The following is a 15,590-nucleotide window of genomic DNA, read 5'->3' as shown; positions in this document are numbered from 1 at the left end:
CATTTGCTTGGTAGATCTTCCTCCATCCCTTTATTTTGAGCCTATGTGTGTCTCTGCACGTGAATGGGCCTCCTGAATACAGCACACTGATGGGTCTTGACTCTTTATCCAATTTGCCAGTCTGTCTTTTAATTGGAGCATTTAGCTCATTTACATTTAAGGTTAATATTGTTATGTGTGAATTTGATCCTGTCATTATGATGTTAGCTCGTTATTTTGCCCATTAATTGATGCAGTTTCTTCCTAGCATTTATGGTCTTTATAATTTGGCATGTTTTTGCAGCGGCTGGTACTGGTTATTCCATTCCATGTCAGTGCTTCCTTCAGGAGCTGTTTTAGGGCAGGCCTGGTGGTGACAAAATCTCTCAGCATTTGCTTGTCTGTAAAGCGTTTTATTTCTCCTTCACTTATGAAGCTTAGTTTGGCTGGATATGAAATTCTGGGTTGAAAATTCTTCTCTTGAAGAATGTTGAATATTGGCACCCACTCTCTTCTGGCTTGTAGAGTTTCTGCCAAGAGATCCGCTGTTAGTCTGATGGGCTTCCCTTTGTGGGTAACCCGACCTTTCTCTCTGGCTGCCCTTAGCATTTTTTTCCTTCATTTCAACTTTGGTGAATCTGACAATTATGTGTCTTGGAGTTGCTCTTCTTGAGGAGTATCTCTGTGGCATTCTCTGTATTTCCTGAATTTGAATGTTGGCCTGCTTTGCTAGATTGGGGAAGTTCTCCTGGATAATACCCTGCAGAGTGTTTTCCAACTTGGTTCCATTCTCCCCATCACTTTCAGGTACACCAATCAGATGTAGATTTGGTCTTTTCCATCATCCCATATTTCTTGGAGGCTTTGTTCATTTCTTTTTATTCTTTTTTCTCTAAACTTGTCTTCTCACTTCATTTCATTTTTTGATCTTCCATCCCTGATACCCTTTCTTCCAGGTGATCGAATTGGCTACTGAGGCTTGTGCATTCATCACGTAGTTCTCATACCTTGGTTTTCAGCTCCATCAGGTCCTTTAAGGACTTCTCTGCATCAGTTATTCTAGTTAGCTATTAGTCTAATTTTTTTTCAAGGTTTTTACCTTCTTTGCCATCGGTTCAAGCTTTGTCCTTTAGCTTGGAGTAGTTTGATTGTCTGAACCCTTTTTCTCTCAATTCATCGAAGTCATTCACCATTCAGCTTTGTTCAATTTCTGGTGAGGAGGTGCGTTCCTTTGGAGGAGGAGAGGCACTCTGATTTTTAGAGTTTCCAGTTTTTCTGCTCTGTTTTTTCCCCACCTTCGTGGTTTTATCTACCTTTGGTCTTTGATGATGGTGACATACAGATGGGGTTTCAGTGTGGATGTCCTTTCTGTTTGTTAGTTTTCCTTCTAACAGTCAGGAGCCTCAGCTGCAGGTCTGTTGGAGTTTGTTGGAGGTCCACTCCAGACCCTGTTTTCCTGGGTATCAGCAGTGGAGTCTGCAGAACAGCAGATATTGGTAAACAACAAATGTTGCTGCCTTATCGTTCCTCTGGAAGTTTTTTCTCAGAGAAGTACCTGCCTGTGTGAGTTGTCAGTCTGCCTCTACTTGGGGGTGCCTCCCAGTTAAGCTACTCAGGGGTCAGGGAACCACTTGAGGAGGCAGTCTGTCCATTCTCAGATCTCCAGCTGTGTGCTGGGAGAACCACTACTCTCTTCAAAACTGTCAGATAGGGACATCTAAGTCTGCAGAGGATTCTGCTGCCTTTTGTTTGGCAATGCCCTGCCCCCAGAGGTGGAGTCTACAGAGGCAGGCAGGCCTTCTCGAGCTGCAGTGGGCTCCACCCAGTTTGAGCTTCCAGCTGCTTTGTTTACCTACTCAAACCTCAGCAATGATGGGCACCCCACCCCCAGCCTCGCTGCTGCCTTGCAGTTTGATCTCAGACTGCAGTGCTAGCAATGAGTGAGGCTCCATGGGCATAGGACCCTCTGAGCCAGGCATGTGATATAATCTCCTGGTGTGCCATTTGCTAAGACCGTTGGAAGAGTGCAGTATTAGGGTGGGAGTGACATGATTTTCCAGCTGCTGTCTGTCACTCCTTTCTTTGACTAGGAAAGGGAATTCCCTGACCCCTTGTACTTCCCAGGTGAGGCCATGCCTCGCCCTGCTTTGGCTCACACTCGGTGCACTGCACCCACAGTCCTGCATGCACTTTCCAATGCTCCCCAGTGAGATGAACCCAGTACCTCAGTTGGAAATGCAGAAATCACCCGTCTTCTGTGTCGCTCATGCTGGGAGCTGTAGAGCGACTGTAGAGGGACTGGAGCTGTCCCTATTCAGCCATCTTAGCTCCACCCCGATCAGCTTTGATTCCCTTATTTGCCCCTCCCACGTTCCATTTCTGTCCTATCAGAGTGCCCTTTTTCAATCCTCCCCGTGATTGGCTACTTTTAAACTCATGCTGATTGGTGCATCTTTCAGAGCGCTGATTGGCCAAGGTGGTCAGGGCAGAACTTGGTTTTATATATTTTACAGAAATATGAGACATCAATCAATACATATAAGAAGTACATTGGTTCAGACTGGAAAGGCAGGACAACTCTTAAGGTGGAAGGGAGTTGCAGATCTTAGGTAGATAAGAGAAAAAAATGGTTACTTTTTTTGAGTTTCTGATTAGCCTTTCACTGAATGCAAAATTTAATTTACAGGAATTAGTCACTTATGCCTCAGTCTGGTTTAGTGAAACAACAGGACAGAGGAAGTCATCAGATAACGCACTTATCTTACAGGAGCCAAGTGATGACTTTGAGTTCTTTCTTCCCTTTGTCCACAAGGAATTTCCTTGTGGACAAATTGTGAGGGAAGGATGTAGCTTTTTCATCTTTGCAGTTATCTTATTTAGGAATAGAATGGGAGGCAGGTTTGCCTGACACAGTTCCCAGTTTGACTTTTCCCTTTGGATTAATAATTTTGGGATCATGAGATATATTTTCCCTTCACAATACATTATTTTTCAACTAAAGTCCATAGTTTCTATCAGGTTTACCACTTCCGTTGTACACTCTCTGGGTTTTGACAAGTGCATATATGTTACTATATTATTGTAACACCTTTGCAGATAATAAGGTAATCCAGAGAATGTATGCAGAATTGATTTAGAATTCCAGACTGTGTGATACTATGTTTTTATTTGTTTGTTTATTTCTTTAAGATGGAGTCTCACTCTGTCATCTAGGCGGGAGTGCAGCAGTGCAATCTCAGCTCACTGCCACCCTCGCCTCTCAGGTTCAATGATTCTCCTGCCTCAGCCTCCTGAGTAGCTGGGATTACAGATGCTCACCAGCAAGCCCGGCTAACTTTTGTAAATTTGTTGGAGACAGAATTTTGCCATGTTGCCCAGGCTGGTCTTGAACTCCCGACCTCAGGTGATCCACCCCCCTTGGCATCCCAAAGTGCTGGGATTACAGGCGTGAGCCACCATGCTGGGCCACGATGTTTTTTTAAACCCCCAATTAATTTCTCTGCTTCAATTAAGAAATAAATCTGGCCAGGTGCTGTGGCTCATGTCTGTAATCCCAGCACTTTGAGAGGCCAAGGTGGGCAGATCACGAGGTCAGGAGATCAAGACCATCCTGGCTAACATGGTGAAAACCCATCTCTACTAAAAATACAAAAAATTAGCTGCACGTAGTGGCGGCCACCTGTAGTCCCAGCTACTCCGGAGGCTGAGGCAGGAGAATGGTACGAACACAGGAGGTGGAGCTTGCAGTGAGCCGAGAATGCACCACTGCACTCCAGCCTGGATGACAGAGCCAGACTCCATCTCCAAAAAAATTAATAATAAAAAAAGAAATCCATCTCTTCTAATAAAATACAAAGGATTGAAGGTTTCTTGTTGCTCACTTTATTAGCCTGTTTTCACACTGCTATAAAGAAATACCTGAGACTGGGTAATTTATGAAGAAGAGAGGTTTAATTGGCTTACAGTTCTGCAGGCTAGACAGGAAGCATGGCTGGGGAGGCCTCAGAAAACTTACAATGATGGCAGAAGTTGAAGGGGAAGCAGGAGTCTTAAACGGCCAGAGCAGGAGCAAGAGAGACAGAGAGGAGCTGCCATACACTTTAAACATCCAGATTTCCTGAGAACTCTATCATGAGAGCAGAACTAGGAGGATAGTGCAAAACTATTAGAAACTGCCCCCATGATCCAGTCACCTTGCTCCAGGCTGCATCTCCAGGATTGGGGATTACAATTGAACTGATATTTGGGCAGGGGTACAGATCCAAGTCATATCACCCACCTTAAAGGAAGCAATGTCAGAGACATGAAGGCAATCCAAAAAAATGATGTCCCTATTGGGAGTGTGTCATCTGTTAAGAATGTATATTTATAAGCACCAGACACTTGTAATATATGTAGGAGAATTATGCAGTTTAAGAAAACAAAGACAAGATCGTTCTTCAACACCAAAAGCCAGAGGATTGTCATGGAACAAACCAAACTTCAGGGAGGAAAAAAAAGGTTTTTTCAAAAATTGCCAAATTTTGACTGCAGCTCTACTTTTGACTTCCATGATAGGCAATTCCAAATTGACAAACTTTGTTTCTCAGCTTTGAGAATGGACTTTACTTGTGGGGTGACGGAGAAAGAGGATATCATAAATTCTCACTGCATAAAGTAGTGTTTGGCCAGTTAAGCAAAGAAAAGGGTTAATTTCTATTTAAGAAATTTTAAGCTTCCCAGGATTTTCTCTAGGTCTTGCCTTGTATGTACAAGTGCAATAAAGGAACTGTTTCACTGATGTCCTGATGAAACCGCCTTTGAAAAATTGTGACTGAGACAGTCAAAGAGGTCTAACCTAACCAAGTCCATCTTGCTTCTCACCTCTAAGCTGTCCTTTTTCGTTCCTAGGTGTAGGCTGAACTATGGGAGAAAATTAGCTTATAGTTTAAAACATAGATGATAACAGCCCTTTCCAAAGCAGACCTTCTTCTTGCCTGGGGACTAGACTGCATTTTTAGGACTAATAGTAGCCACAAGATTAGAAATTGTGGTTTAGGAGTCATGCACCTGCAGACTACAAGATTATAGCCCTCCCTAAACTGCTCTTAAGTTCAGTGCTTGAGATATATATTTTTTTTTGAGACAGTACTTGAGATATTTTGCAGACCCTGCACTTGATGAATCAGCTGGCACCACTCAGATCAATAAATTGGCCCCCCATCCAGGAAGTGATTCAGCAAGAGGACAGCTTTAATTCCCTATGGTTTCATCCCTGACCAATCAGAAATCCTGGCTCACTGGCTTCCCCCACCCACCAAGTTGTCCTTAAAAACTCTGATCCTGGAATGCTGAGGGAGACTGATTGGAGTAATAATAAATCTTCAGTCTCCCTCATAGGTGGCTCTGCGTGAATTAATGTTTCTCTATTGCAATTCCCCTATCTAGATAAATCTGCTCTCTCTAGGCAGTGGGCAAGGTTAACTCTTTAAGCAGTCATATGTTGCTTCTTGAGGAAACTAATTTCTGGCTCTGGCTTTTTTGTCTGTCTGTTGGTGAGGTTTCATTTCTAGTCTGTCTGAACTGTGTGTCTTCTGAGATGTTAAGCACTTACTGGGGAATTAGTTCATATTTGTTACTCTGGCTGCTCTTTCAGTCTTCAGGTCCAGGACTTTGAGGTTTCTATTTTTTTTTTTTTTTTTTTTTTTTTTTTGAGACAGAGTCTCACTCTGTTGCCCAGGCTGGAGTGCTTTGGCATGATCTCGGCTCACTGCAAGTTCTACCTCGAGGTTTCAAGTGATTCTCCTGCCTCAGCCTCCAGAGTATCTGGGATTACAGGCAAGTAACACCACACCTAGCTAATTTTTTGTATTTTAGTAGAGACGGCGTTTCACCATGTTGGTCAGGCTTGTCTCGAACTCCTGACCTCAGGTGATCTGCCTGCCTTGGCCTCCCAAAATGCTGGGATTACAGGTTGAGCCACAGTGCTGGCTTTTTGTGTGTGTGTGTGTGGAGGCAGGGTCTTTCTTTGTCAACCAGACTAGAGTACAGTGTCATCATCTCAGCTCACTGCAACCTCTGCCTCCCAAGTTCAAGAGATTCTTCTGTGTCAGCTTCCCAAGTAATTGGGATTACAGGTGTGCACCACCATGCCTAGCTAATTTTTTGTATTTTAGTAGAGACAGGGTTTCACCATGTTGGTCAGGCTGGTCTTGAACTGCCAACCTCAGGTGATCCACCTGCCTTGGTCTCCCAAAGTGCTAGGATTACACGTGTGAGCCACTGAGCCTGGGCTGAGGTTTCATTTATTTTAGTGATTGGGTTTTTTAACCTGAATTTCCATGTGTCAATGGTAAGAGGAAATGTGAGTGCATTTGCTTAGCCTCTTGTGTCACTAGGATGAAACCACAGTGATCATTTAAAAGATAAATAGGGATTAGGTGCAGTGGCTCATGTCTGTAATCCCAACAGTTTGGGAGGCCAAGGCGGGTGGTTCACCTGAGATCAGGAGTTCGAGACCAGCCTGGCCAACATGGTGAAACCCCATCTCTATTAAAATTACAAAAATTAGCCAGGTGTGGTGGTCCACACTGTAATCCCAGCTATTTGGGAGGCTGAGGTGGGAGAATTGCTTGAATCCAGGAGGTGGAGGCTGCAGTGAGCCATGGTTGCACCACTGCCCACCAGCCTGGGTGACAGAGTGAGAATCCATCTCAAAAAAGAGATAAATAGGGTTGTGTAATATCATTCCCCTGTTTTTAAAACAGTCATTTATAGACTTTAATAAAGTAGGATTGATTCACTCTTTTACAAAAGCAGTATACATATATATGTTGCATATAAATATATATTTATATATATATGTATAGCATATATATGTATTTTTTTTGAGATGGAGTCTCACCCTGTTGCCCAGGCTGGAGTGCAGTGGTGTGATTTCAGCTCACTGCAATCTCCACCTTCCAGGCTCAAGCAATCCTCCTGCCTCTGCCTCCCCAGTAGCAGAGACCACAGACACACATCACCACCCAATTAATTTTTGTATTTTTTTGTAGAGAGGGGATCTTGCCCAGGTTTTTCTCAAACTCCCAGGCTCAAATGATCCTCCTGCCTCAGCCTCCCAAGTACCTGGGACTACAGTGACACACCATATTGCCCAGCTAATTTTTATATTTTTGGTAGAGATAGTGTTTTGCCGTGTTGCCCAGGTGTTCTCAAACTCCTGAGTTCAGGTGATTTTCCCACTTTGATCTCCCAAAGTGTTGGGATTAGAGGAATGTGCCACTGCTCCCGGCCGCAAACCAGTATTTTTTAAAAGAATTTTCCAAAATGTTAACGTTGACTTTCTGGGTTGTGAGATCCCAGATACTACATGACATACAATATTCTTCAATTATATCTGTAATTTTACCATTTTTTAGCAATAAAAAATAATAATATTGGGCTGGGCACAGTATCTCATGCTAGTAATTCTGGCACATTGGGAGGCTGAGGTGGGAGGATTGCTTAAGCCAAAGAGTTTGAGACCAGTCTGAGCAACACTGTGAAATCTCATCTCTACAAAAAATACAAAAATTAGCTGGGCGTAGTGGCACATGCCACTTCCAGGTGCTTCCAGGTTCTTGGGAGGCTGAGGTAGGAGAATCGCGTGAGCCCAGGAAGTGAAGGATGCAGTGAGCTGTGACTGCACTACTGCATTTCAGACCCTGCCTCAGTAATGCATAATTATATAATTAAACTAATAATATTTTAAAAACATAGTGGATACAATTGCCCAGAAATTATAAGACCTTTAACTGAGTATCACGTGAGAGTAGCCAAAATTGATTTCTCAAAATTACATGATTTGGCCATAGATAAGGACATGTAAATTTGGGGAAAATTCATGAAAAAGAGAATGAGATATTTGATCAAAGATGAAGATTCCTGCTTCTGTTGGAAAATATGAAAGAACAACAGGACACATTCATTGTGATTTCAGGAAAGGTTTTAATGGGATGACTTCAAAAAGGAAGACATATTTTTAATTGCAAAAATGGCAGGGGCACATTGTTGGTGTGAAGGCCTGAGTCAGTAGGAAATACATGAGCTAATCTAAGACAATGACATAAAGCTTCCAGGAAAGAGATATGGACAGTGGTGCAGTAATGAGAAATGTGTTTGATCTTGCAGAAGTGGCATCATTTGTGAGAGTGACAGGCAGATTCATACAAGCAAGTAGAATGCACCCTACAGGCACAGAACCCACACACCTCACTTAAAGGGGAGCTAGAATTTAGGATGCATAATTTAGGGAGAAGATGATAAAATAATGGCTAACCAACTAGCACACACACAAATGAACATGTGTGCACACACACACACACACACGAATCTACTATATCAAAGAAAATAGACACAGCCTGAATTTTTGGTGCACAATTTTAAAAGCAGATACTGTAAAAGTAAATTTGAGCTGGGCACTGTGGCTCACACCTGTAATCCTAGCAGTTTGGGAGGCTGAAGAATGTGGATCACTTGAGGCCAGAAGTTCAAGACCAACCTAGCACACATGATGAGACTCTATCTCTACAAAAAATACAAAAATTAGCCTGGTGTGGTGGTTCACACCTGTCATTCCAGCTGCTGTGGTGGCTGACACATGATAAATGCTTGAACCTGAGAGGTGGAGGTGGCAGTAAGTTGAAATAGTACTACTGCACTCCAGCCTGGGTGACAGAGTGAGACTGTCTCTCAAAAAAAAAAGAAAAGGGGGATTGAAAAGTATGATAAATAGAGAAAATTAATTAAAATACGAGAATCTTGAAAGTTGTATATCATTACGGGTTAGGGATTAACTGATTAAGCACCATTCAATCCCTTTTCTTTCTTTTTTTTTAGACAGGATCTTAGTCTGCCACCGAGACTGGAGTTCAGTGGTAAAATAATAGCTCACTGCAGCTTTTAACTCCTGGGCTCAAGCGATCCTCCTGCCTTAGCCTCTTGAGTAGCTGGGACTACAGGTATGCATCACCATACCCAGCTAAGTTTTTAATTTTTTGTAGAGATTGGTGAGGGGGCAGGTCTCACTATGTTGCATAGGCTGGGGTCAAACTCCTCGCCTCAAGCCATCCTTTCACCGTGGCCTCCCAAGGCTCTGACATTACAGATGTGAGCCACTGTGCCTGGCCTCTTATTTTTTTAATGTATCAGTTGCACAAGACTCCTGCATACAGCGAAGCAGGTTGGAAAGAGATTAAGCTCTGATGAGAAACCATTCAGTCTTGTACATTTCCTTCTTTGTAGGATTCTGAACAGATCACCTTATCTCTAGATTTCAGCTTTTTCAGATTCAAAACAAAAAGTTGGACCTGAGTTATCTTGACTGTTCTTAATGAAATTCTCTGAGTCCTGTATAAGAAAAAAACTATGTAATTTTCCCCTATTTTGTTCTAAAATATAGAGAGATTTTCTTCCTTTTAATTCTTTGTTTAGAATCCAACTTTATGTTTTGTTTTGAATAAATCTTTGAGAATGAGATGTTGATTTCTGTGGGTCTTTCAAGGTGAATTTTTTTTTCCAGAATGGCAAAATAAGTTTATTTTTTCTTTTTTTTACTGTATTATATTTTAATTTGTATTATTGCTGTTACATATTTTCTTTTTATTATTATTATTATTATACTTTAAGTTTTAGGGTACATGTGCACAATGTGCAGTTTAGTTACATATGTATACATGTGACATGCTGGTGCACTGCACCCACTAACTCGTCATCTAGCATTAGGTATATCTCCCAAAGCTATCCCTCTCCCCTCCCCCCTCCCCCCACCCCACAACAGTCCCCAGAGTGTGATGTTGGAAATCATCATTCTCAGTAAACTATCGCAAGAAAAAAAAACCGAACACCACATATTCTCACTCATAGGTGGTAATTAAACGAGAACACACGGACACAGGAAGGTGAATTTTCATTCAGGCATAAAAAAATGATTCACTCTTGGAAAATGTCAGCTGACTGAGTTGCCACTTTAAGTCAGGAATAAGTATAAAGTGCATTTTATACAGAATATTACCTATTCCATGTAACTCCTTAATAGAGGGTTTTATTTTGTTTTCGTTTTTGAGACAGTCTCACTCTGTCACCCAGGCTGGAGTGTAGTGGCATGATCTCGGCTCACTGCAACCTCCGCCTCCTGAGTTCAAGCAACTCTTTGCCTCAGCCTCCCCGGTAGCTGGGATTACAGGCACCCATTGCCATGCCTGGCTAATTTTTTTGTATTTTTAGTAGAGACAGGGTTTCAGCAAATTGGCCAGGCTTGTCTTGAACTCCTGACATCGTGATCCACCCACCTCAGCCTCCCAAAGTGCTGGGATTACAGGCGTGAGCCACCGCACCTGGCCATAGAAGGTTTTAAAAGAAATCCAGACTTCATGAAATGAGAATATCCGGAGAGAAAAGGACTGAATTTGAAGAGAGAGAGAGAGAAAAAAAAAAAAGGAACTTCAGTGGTAACTGTGTTCAGCCAAGGGGATCTGCTAATGGAATTATGAAATCCATTTTGGGAAGTGAAGTGAACTTTCCCAGACACCGACTCAAAGCACAAGATCCTAAAGTACTTAATGAACAGTGAAGGCTGACCTGTGAAAGATTAGGAATTTTACACGTGTTACTTAAGCTTCTCATTCCCAGAACCAAACTTCCTTGCAATAAAAGAAAGAAATAAGTCAGCATGATGGCTCCATCACTGGTCTAACATCAGATCGTGCTGGTCTCAGTGACGAACAGAAGGAATGAGAAATCTTCTAACAGATTCCACATTTCTGGTATTGTTTTTGACTCCTCCAACTTTATTTTTACCTCAACTACCCTGTAGCCTGATCTCAGTATTTCCCCTGAAATACGACAATTTTTCTCTGAAATACAACAATCTAGCTACCTGAATCAGCAGATCATTGTTCCATGGCAAAGTAATCATTGAGGGAAGACGTGAAAGAAAAAAGACTATTCAAAAAACCAGCTCCTGGATTCATTGATTTTTTTTGAAGGGTTTTTTGTGTCTCTATCTCTTTCAGTTCTGCTCTGATCTTAGTTATGTCTTGCCTTCTGCTAGCTTTTGAATGTGTTTGCTCTTGCTTCTCTAGTTCTTTTAATTGTGATGTTAGGGTGTTAATTTTAGATCTTTCCTACTTCCTCTTGTGGGCATTTAGTGCTATAAATTTCACTCTACACACTACCTTAAATGTGTCCCAGAAATTCTTTTATGTTGTGTATTTGTTCTTGTTGGTTTCAAAGAACATCTTTATTTATGCCTTTATATCGTTATGTACCCAGTAGTCATTCAGGAGCACGTTGTTCAGTTTCCATGTAGTTGAGCGGTTTTGAGCGAGTTTCTCAATCCTGAGTTCTAGTTTGATTGCACTGTGGTCTGAGAGATGGTTTGTTATAATTTCTGTCTTTTACATTTGCTGAGGAGTGCTTTACTTCCAACTATGTGGTCAATTTTGGAATAAGTGTGATGTGGTGCTGAGAAAAATGTATATTCTTTGAGGTCTGCTTGATGCAGAACTGAATTCAATTCCGGGATATCATTGTTAACTTTCTGTCTCATAGATCTGTCTAATGTTCACAGTGGGGTGTTAAAGTCTCCCACTATTATTGTGTGGGAGTCTAAATCTCTTCCTAGGTCTCTAAGGACCTGCTTTATAAATCTGGGTGCTCCTGTATTGGGTGCATATATATTTAGGATAGTTAGCTCTTCTTGTTGAATTGATTCCTTTGCCATTATGTAATGGCCTTCTTTGTCTCTTTTAATCTCTGTTGGTTTAAAGTCTGTTTTATCAGAGACTAGGATTGCAACCCCTGCCTTTTTTCATTTTTCATTTGCTTGGTAGATCTTCCTCCATCCCTTTATTTTGAGCCTATGTGTGTCCCTGCACATGAGATGGGTTTCCTGAATACAGCATGCTGATAGACCACTAACAAGACAAATGAAGAAAAGAGAGCAGAATCAAATAGACACAGTAAAAAATGACAAAGGGGATATCACCACCAATCCCACAGAAATACAAACTACCATCAGAGAATACTATCAACACCTCTATGCAAATAAACTAGAAAATCTAGAAGAAATGGATAAATTCCTTGACACATGCACCCTCCCAAGTCTAAACTAAGAAGAAGTTGAATCTCTGAATAGACCAATAAGAGACTCTGAAATTGAGGTGATTATTAATAGCTTACCAACCAAAAAAAAAAGTCCAGGACTGGATGGATTCACAGCCAAATTCTACCACAGGTACAAGGAGGAGCTTGTACCATTCCTTCTGAAACTATTCCAATCAATAGAGAAAGAGACAAGCCTCCCTAACTCATTTTATGAGGCCAGCATCATCCTGATACCAAAGCCTGGGAAAGACACAACAAAAAAAGAGAATTTTAGACCAATATCCCTGATGAACATTGATGTGAAAATTCTCAACAAAATATTGGCAAACTGAATCCAGCAGCACATCAAAAAGCTTATCCACCATGATCAAGTGGGCTTCATCCTGGGGATGCAAGGCTGGTTCAACATACACAAATCAATAAAGATAATCCAGCATGTAAACAGAACCAAAGACAAAAACCACATTATTATCTCAATAGATGCAGAAATGGCCTTTGACAAAAATCAACAGCCCTTCAGGCCAAAAAGTCTCAGTAAATTAGGTATTGATGGGACATATCTCAAAATAATAAGAGCTATTTATGACAAACCCACAGCCAGTATCATACTGAATGGACAAAAACTGGATGCATTCCCTTTGAAAACTGGCACAAAACAGGGATGCCTGTCTCACCATTCTTATTTAACATAGTGTTGGAAGTTCTGGCCAGGGCAATCAGGCAGGAGAAAGAAATAAAGGGTATTCAATTAGGAAAAGAGGAAGTCAAATTGTCCCTGTTTGTGGATGACATGATTGTATATCTAGAAAAGCCCATCATCTCAGCCCAAAATCTCCTTAAGCTGATAAGCAACTTCAGCAAAGTCTCAGGATACAAAATCAATGTGCAAAAATCACAAGCATTCTTATACACCAATAACAGACAAAAAGAGAGCCAAATAATGAATGTACTCCCATTCACAATTGCTTCAAAGAGAATAAAATACCTAGAAATCCAAGTTACAAGGGATGTGAAGGGCCTTTTCAAGGAGAACTGCAAACCACTGCTCAACAAAATAAAAGGATACAAACAAATGGAAGAACATTCCATGCTCATGGATAGGAAGAATCAATATTGTGAAAATGGCCATACTGCTCAAGGTAATTTATAGATTCAATGCCATCCCCATCAAGCTACCATGACTTTCTTCACAGGATTGGAAAAAACTACTTTAAAGTTCATATGGAACCAAAAATGAGCCCACATTGCCAAGACAATCCTAAGCCAAAAGAACAAAGCTGGAGGCATCATGATACCTGACTTCAAACTGTGCTACAAGGCTACAGTAACCAAAACAGCATGGTACTGGTACCAAAACAGAGATACAGACCAATGGAACAGTACAGAGCCCTCAGAAATAATATCACACATCTACAACTATTTGATCTTTGACAAACCTGACAAAAACAATAAATGGGGAAAGTATTTCCTATTTAATAAATGGTGCTGGGAAAACTGGCTAGCCATATGTAGGAAGCTGAAACTGGATCCCTTCCTTACACCTTATACAAAAATCAATTCAAGATGGATTAAAGACTTAAATGTTAGACCTAAAGCCATAAAAACCCTAGAAGAAATCCTAGGCAATACCATTCAGGACATAGGCATGGACAAGGACTTCATGAATAAAAACATCAAAAGCAATGGCAACAAATTCCAAAATTAACAAATGGGATCTAATTAAACTAAAGAGCTTCTGCACAGCAAAAGAAACTCCGATCAGAGTGAGCAGGCAACCCACAGAATGGGAGAAAATTTTTGCAATCTACTCATCTGACAAAGGGCTAATATCCAGAATCTACAAAGAACTCAAACAAATTTACAAGAAAAAAGACAAAGGACTCCATCAACAAGTGGGTGAAGGATATGAACAGACACTTCTCCAAAGAAGACAAATATTTATGCAGCCAACAGACACATGAAAAAATGCTCATCATCACTGGCCAACAGAGAAATGCAAGTCAAAACCACAATGAGATACCATCACACACCAGTTAGAATGAAGATCATTAAAAAGTCAGGAAACAACAGGTGCTGGAGAGGATGTGGAGAATTAGGAAAACTTTTACACTGTTGGTGGAACTGCAAGCTAGTTCAGCCATTGTGGAAGACAGTGTGGCAATTCCTCAAGGATCTAGAACTAGAAATACCGTTTGAACAAGTTATCCTATTATTGGGTATATACCCAAAGGATTATAAATCATGCTGCTTAAAAACACATGCACATGTATGTTTATTGTGGTGCTATTCACAATAACAAAGACTTGGAACCAACCCAAATGTCCATCAATGATAGACTGGATTAAGGAAATGTGGCACATATACACCATGGAATACTATGCAGCCATAAAAAATGATGAGTTCATGTCCTTTGTAGGGACATAGATGAAGCTGGAAACCGTCATTCTCAGCAAACTATCTCAAGGACCGAAAATGAAACACCAATGTTCTCACTCATAGGTGGGAACTGAGAAATGAGAACACTTGAACACTGGAAGGGGAACATCACACAATGGGGCCTGTTGTGGGATGGGGAAATGGGGGGAGGGATAGCATTAGGAGATATACCTAATGTAAATGACTAGTTAATGGGTGCAGCACACCAATATGGCACATGTATACCTATGTAACAAACCTGCACGTTGTGCACATGTGCCCTTGAACCTAAAGTATAATAAAATATATATATATAAAAGAAAGAAAAAAGTCTATTGTATATGCCTGCCAATTACTCTGTTATTGTTCTGATTTTCTTTTCTTTCATTATTTTAATCAATCCACCCCTTGTTTTAGGGAACAGTTTTTCGTGGAGCTGAAATCAAAATTAGTTTTTAACCAAATTGTCGTTCTTCACAGAATGTCAATGCAATAATTCCTTCAGGCTCTTGGAGAAGATATAGTTTACAAAGGTCCACTTTTGTATATAGGATCTTCTCCTATGCATCTTTAACAGCTTGAGTTGAGCCACTGCATGCAAACTGGTGACATTGCTAATGACTCTTTTTGGTTCTACTCCCCTTTGTCTTGGTGAGTGAATGAAGGAGTTGAAGATAAGACCACTGGCCATTATGGTAGCTGACTTATGAACACCTGGAAAAGTGGTGATATGGGATCAGTTATCACTGGATAAGCTTCATCCAAAATCTTAGAGAAAACGTACTAAATTTTTTTAATCCAGAAAATTATGTTTTCACTGTTAGATTAGGTCGTTTTTAATCCAGAGACTATATGTTATGTTAACTGTATATATTCTATTTATCTGTACTAAATAAGGTCAAAATTATGTTTTTAGTTTGTTGAATTCCATAATACTACCTTATGCTGAATTCATTTGATTGCATGCAAAATATTCTGAATGACAACCAAAATGTCAGCTATATGTTTATTCAAGTTCATTTATAATGTTAATTCAGGAAACATTTTAACTGCTAGGCATCAATCTAAGG

Source organism: Gorilla gorilla, chromosome Y (assembly GCF_029281585.2).
Source record: "Gorilla gorilla gorilla isolate KB3781 chromosome Y, NHGRI_mGorGor1-v2.1_pri, whole genome shotgun sequence".
Taxonomy (NCBI): domain Eukaryota; kingdom Metazoa; phylum Chordata; class Mammalia; order Primates; family Hominidae; genus Gorilla; species Gorilla gorilla.
This window is presented reverse-complemented; position numbering follows the sequence as displayed.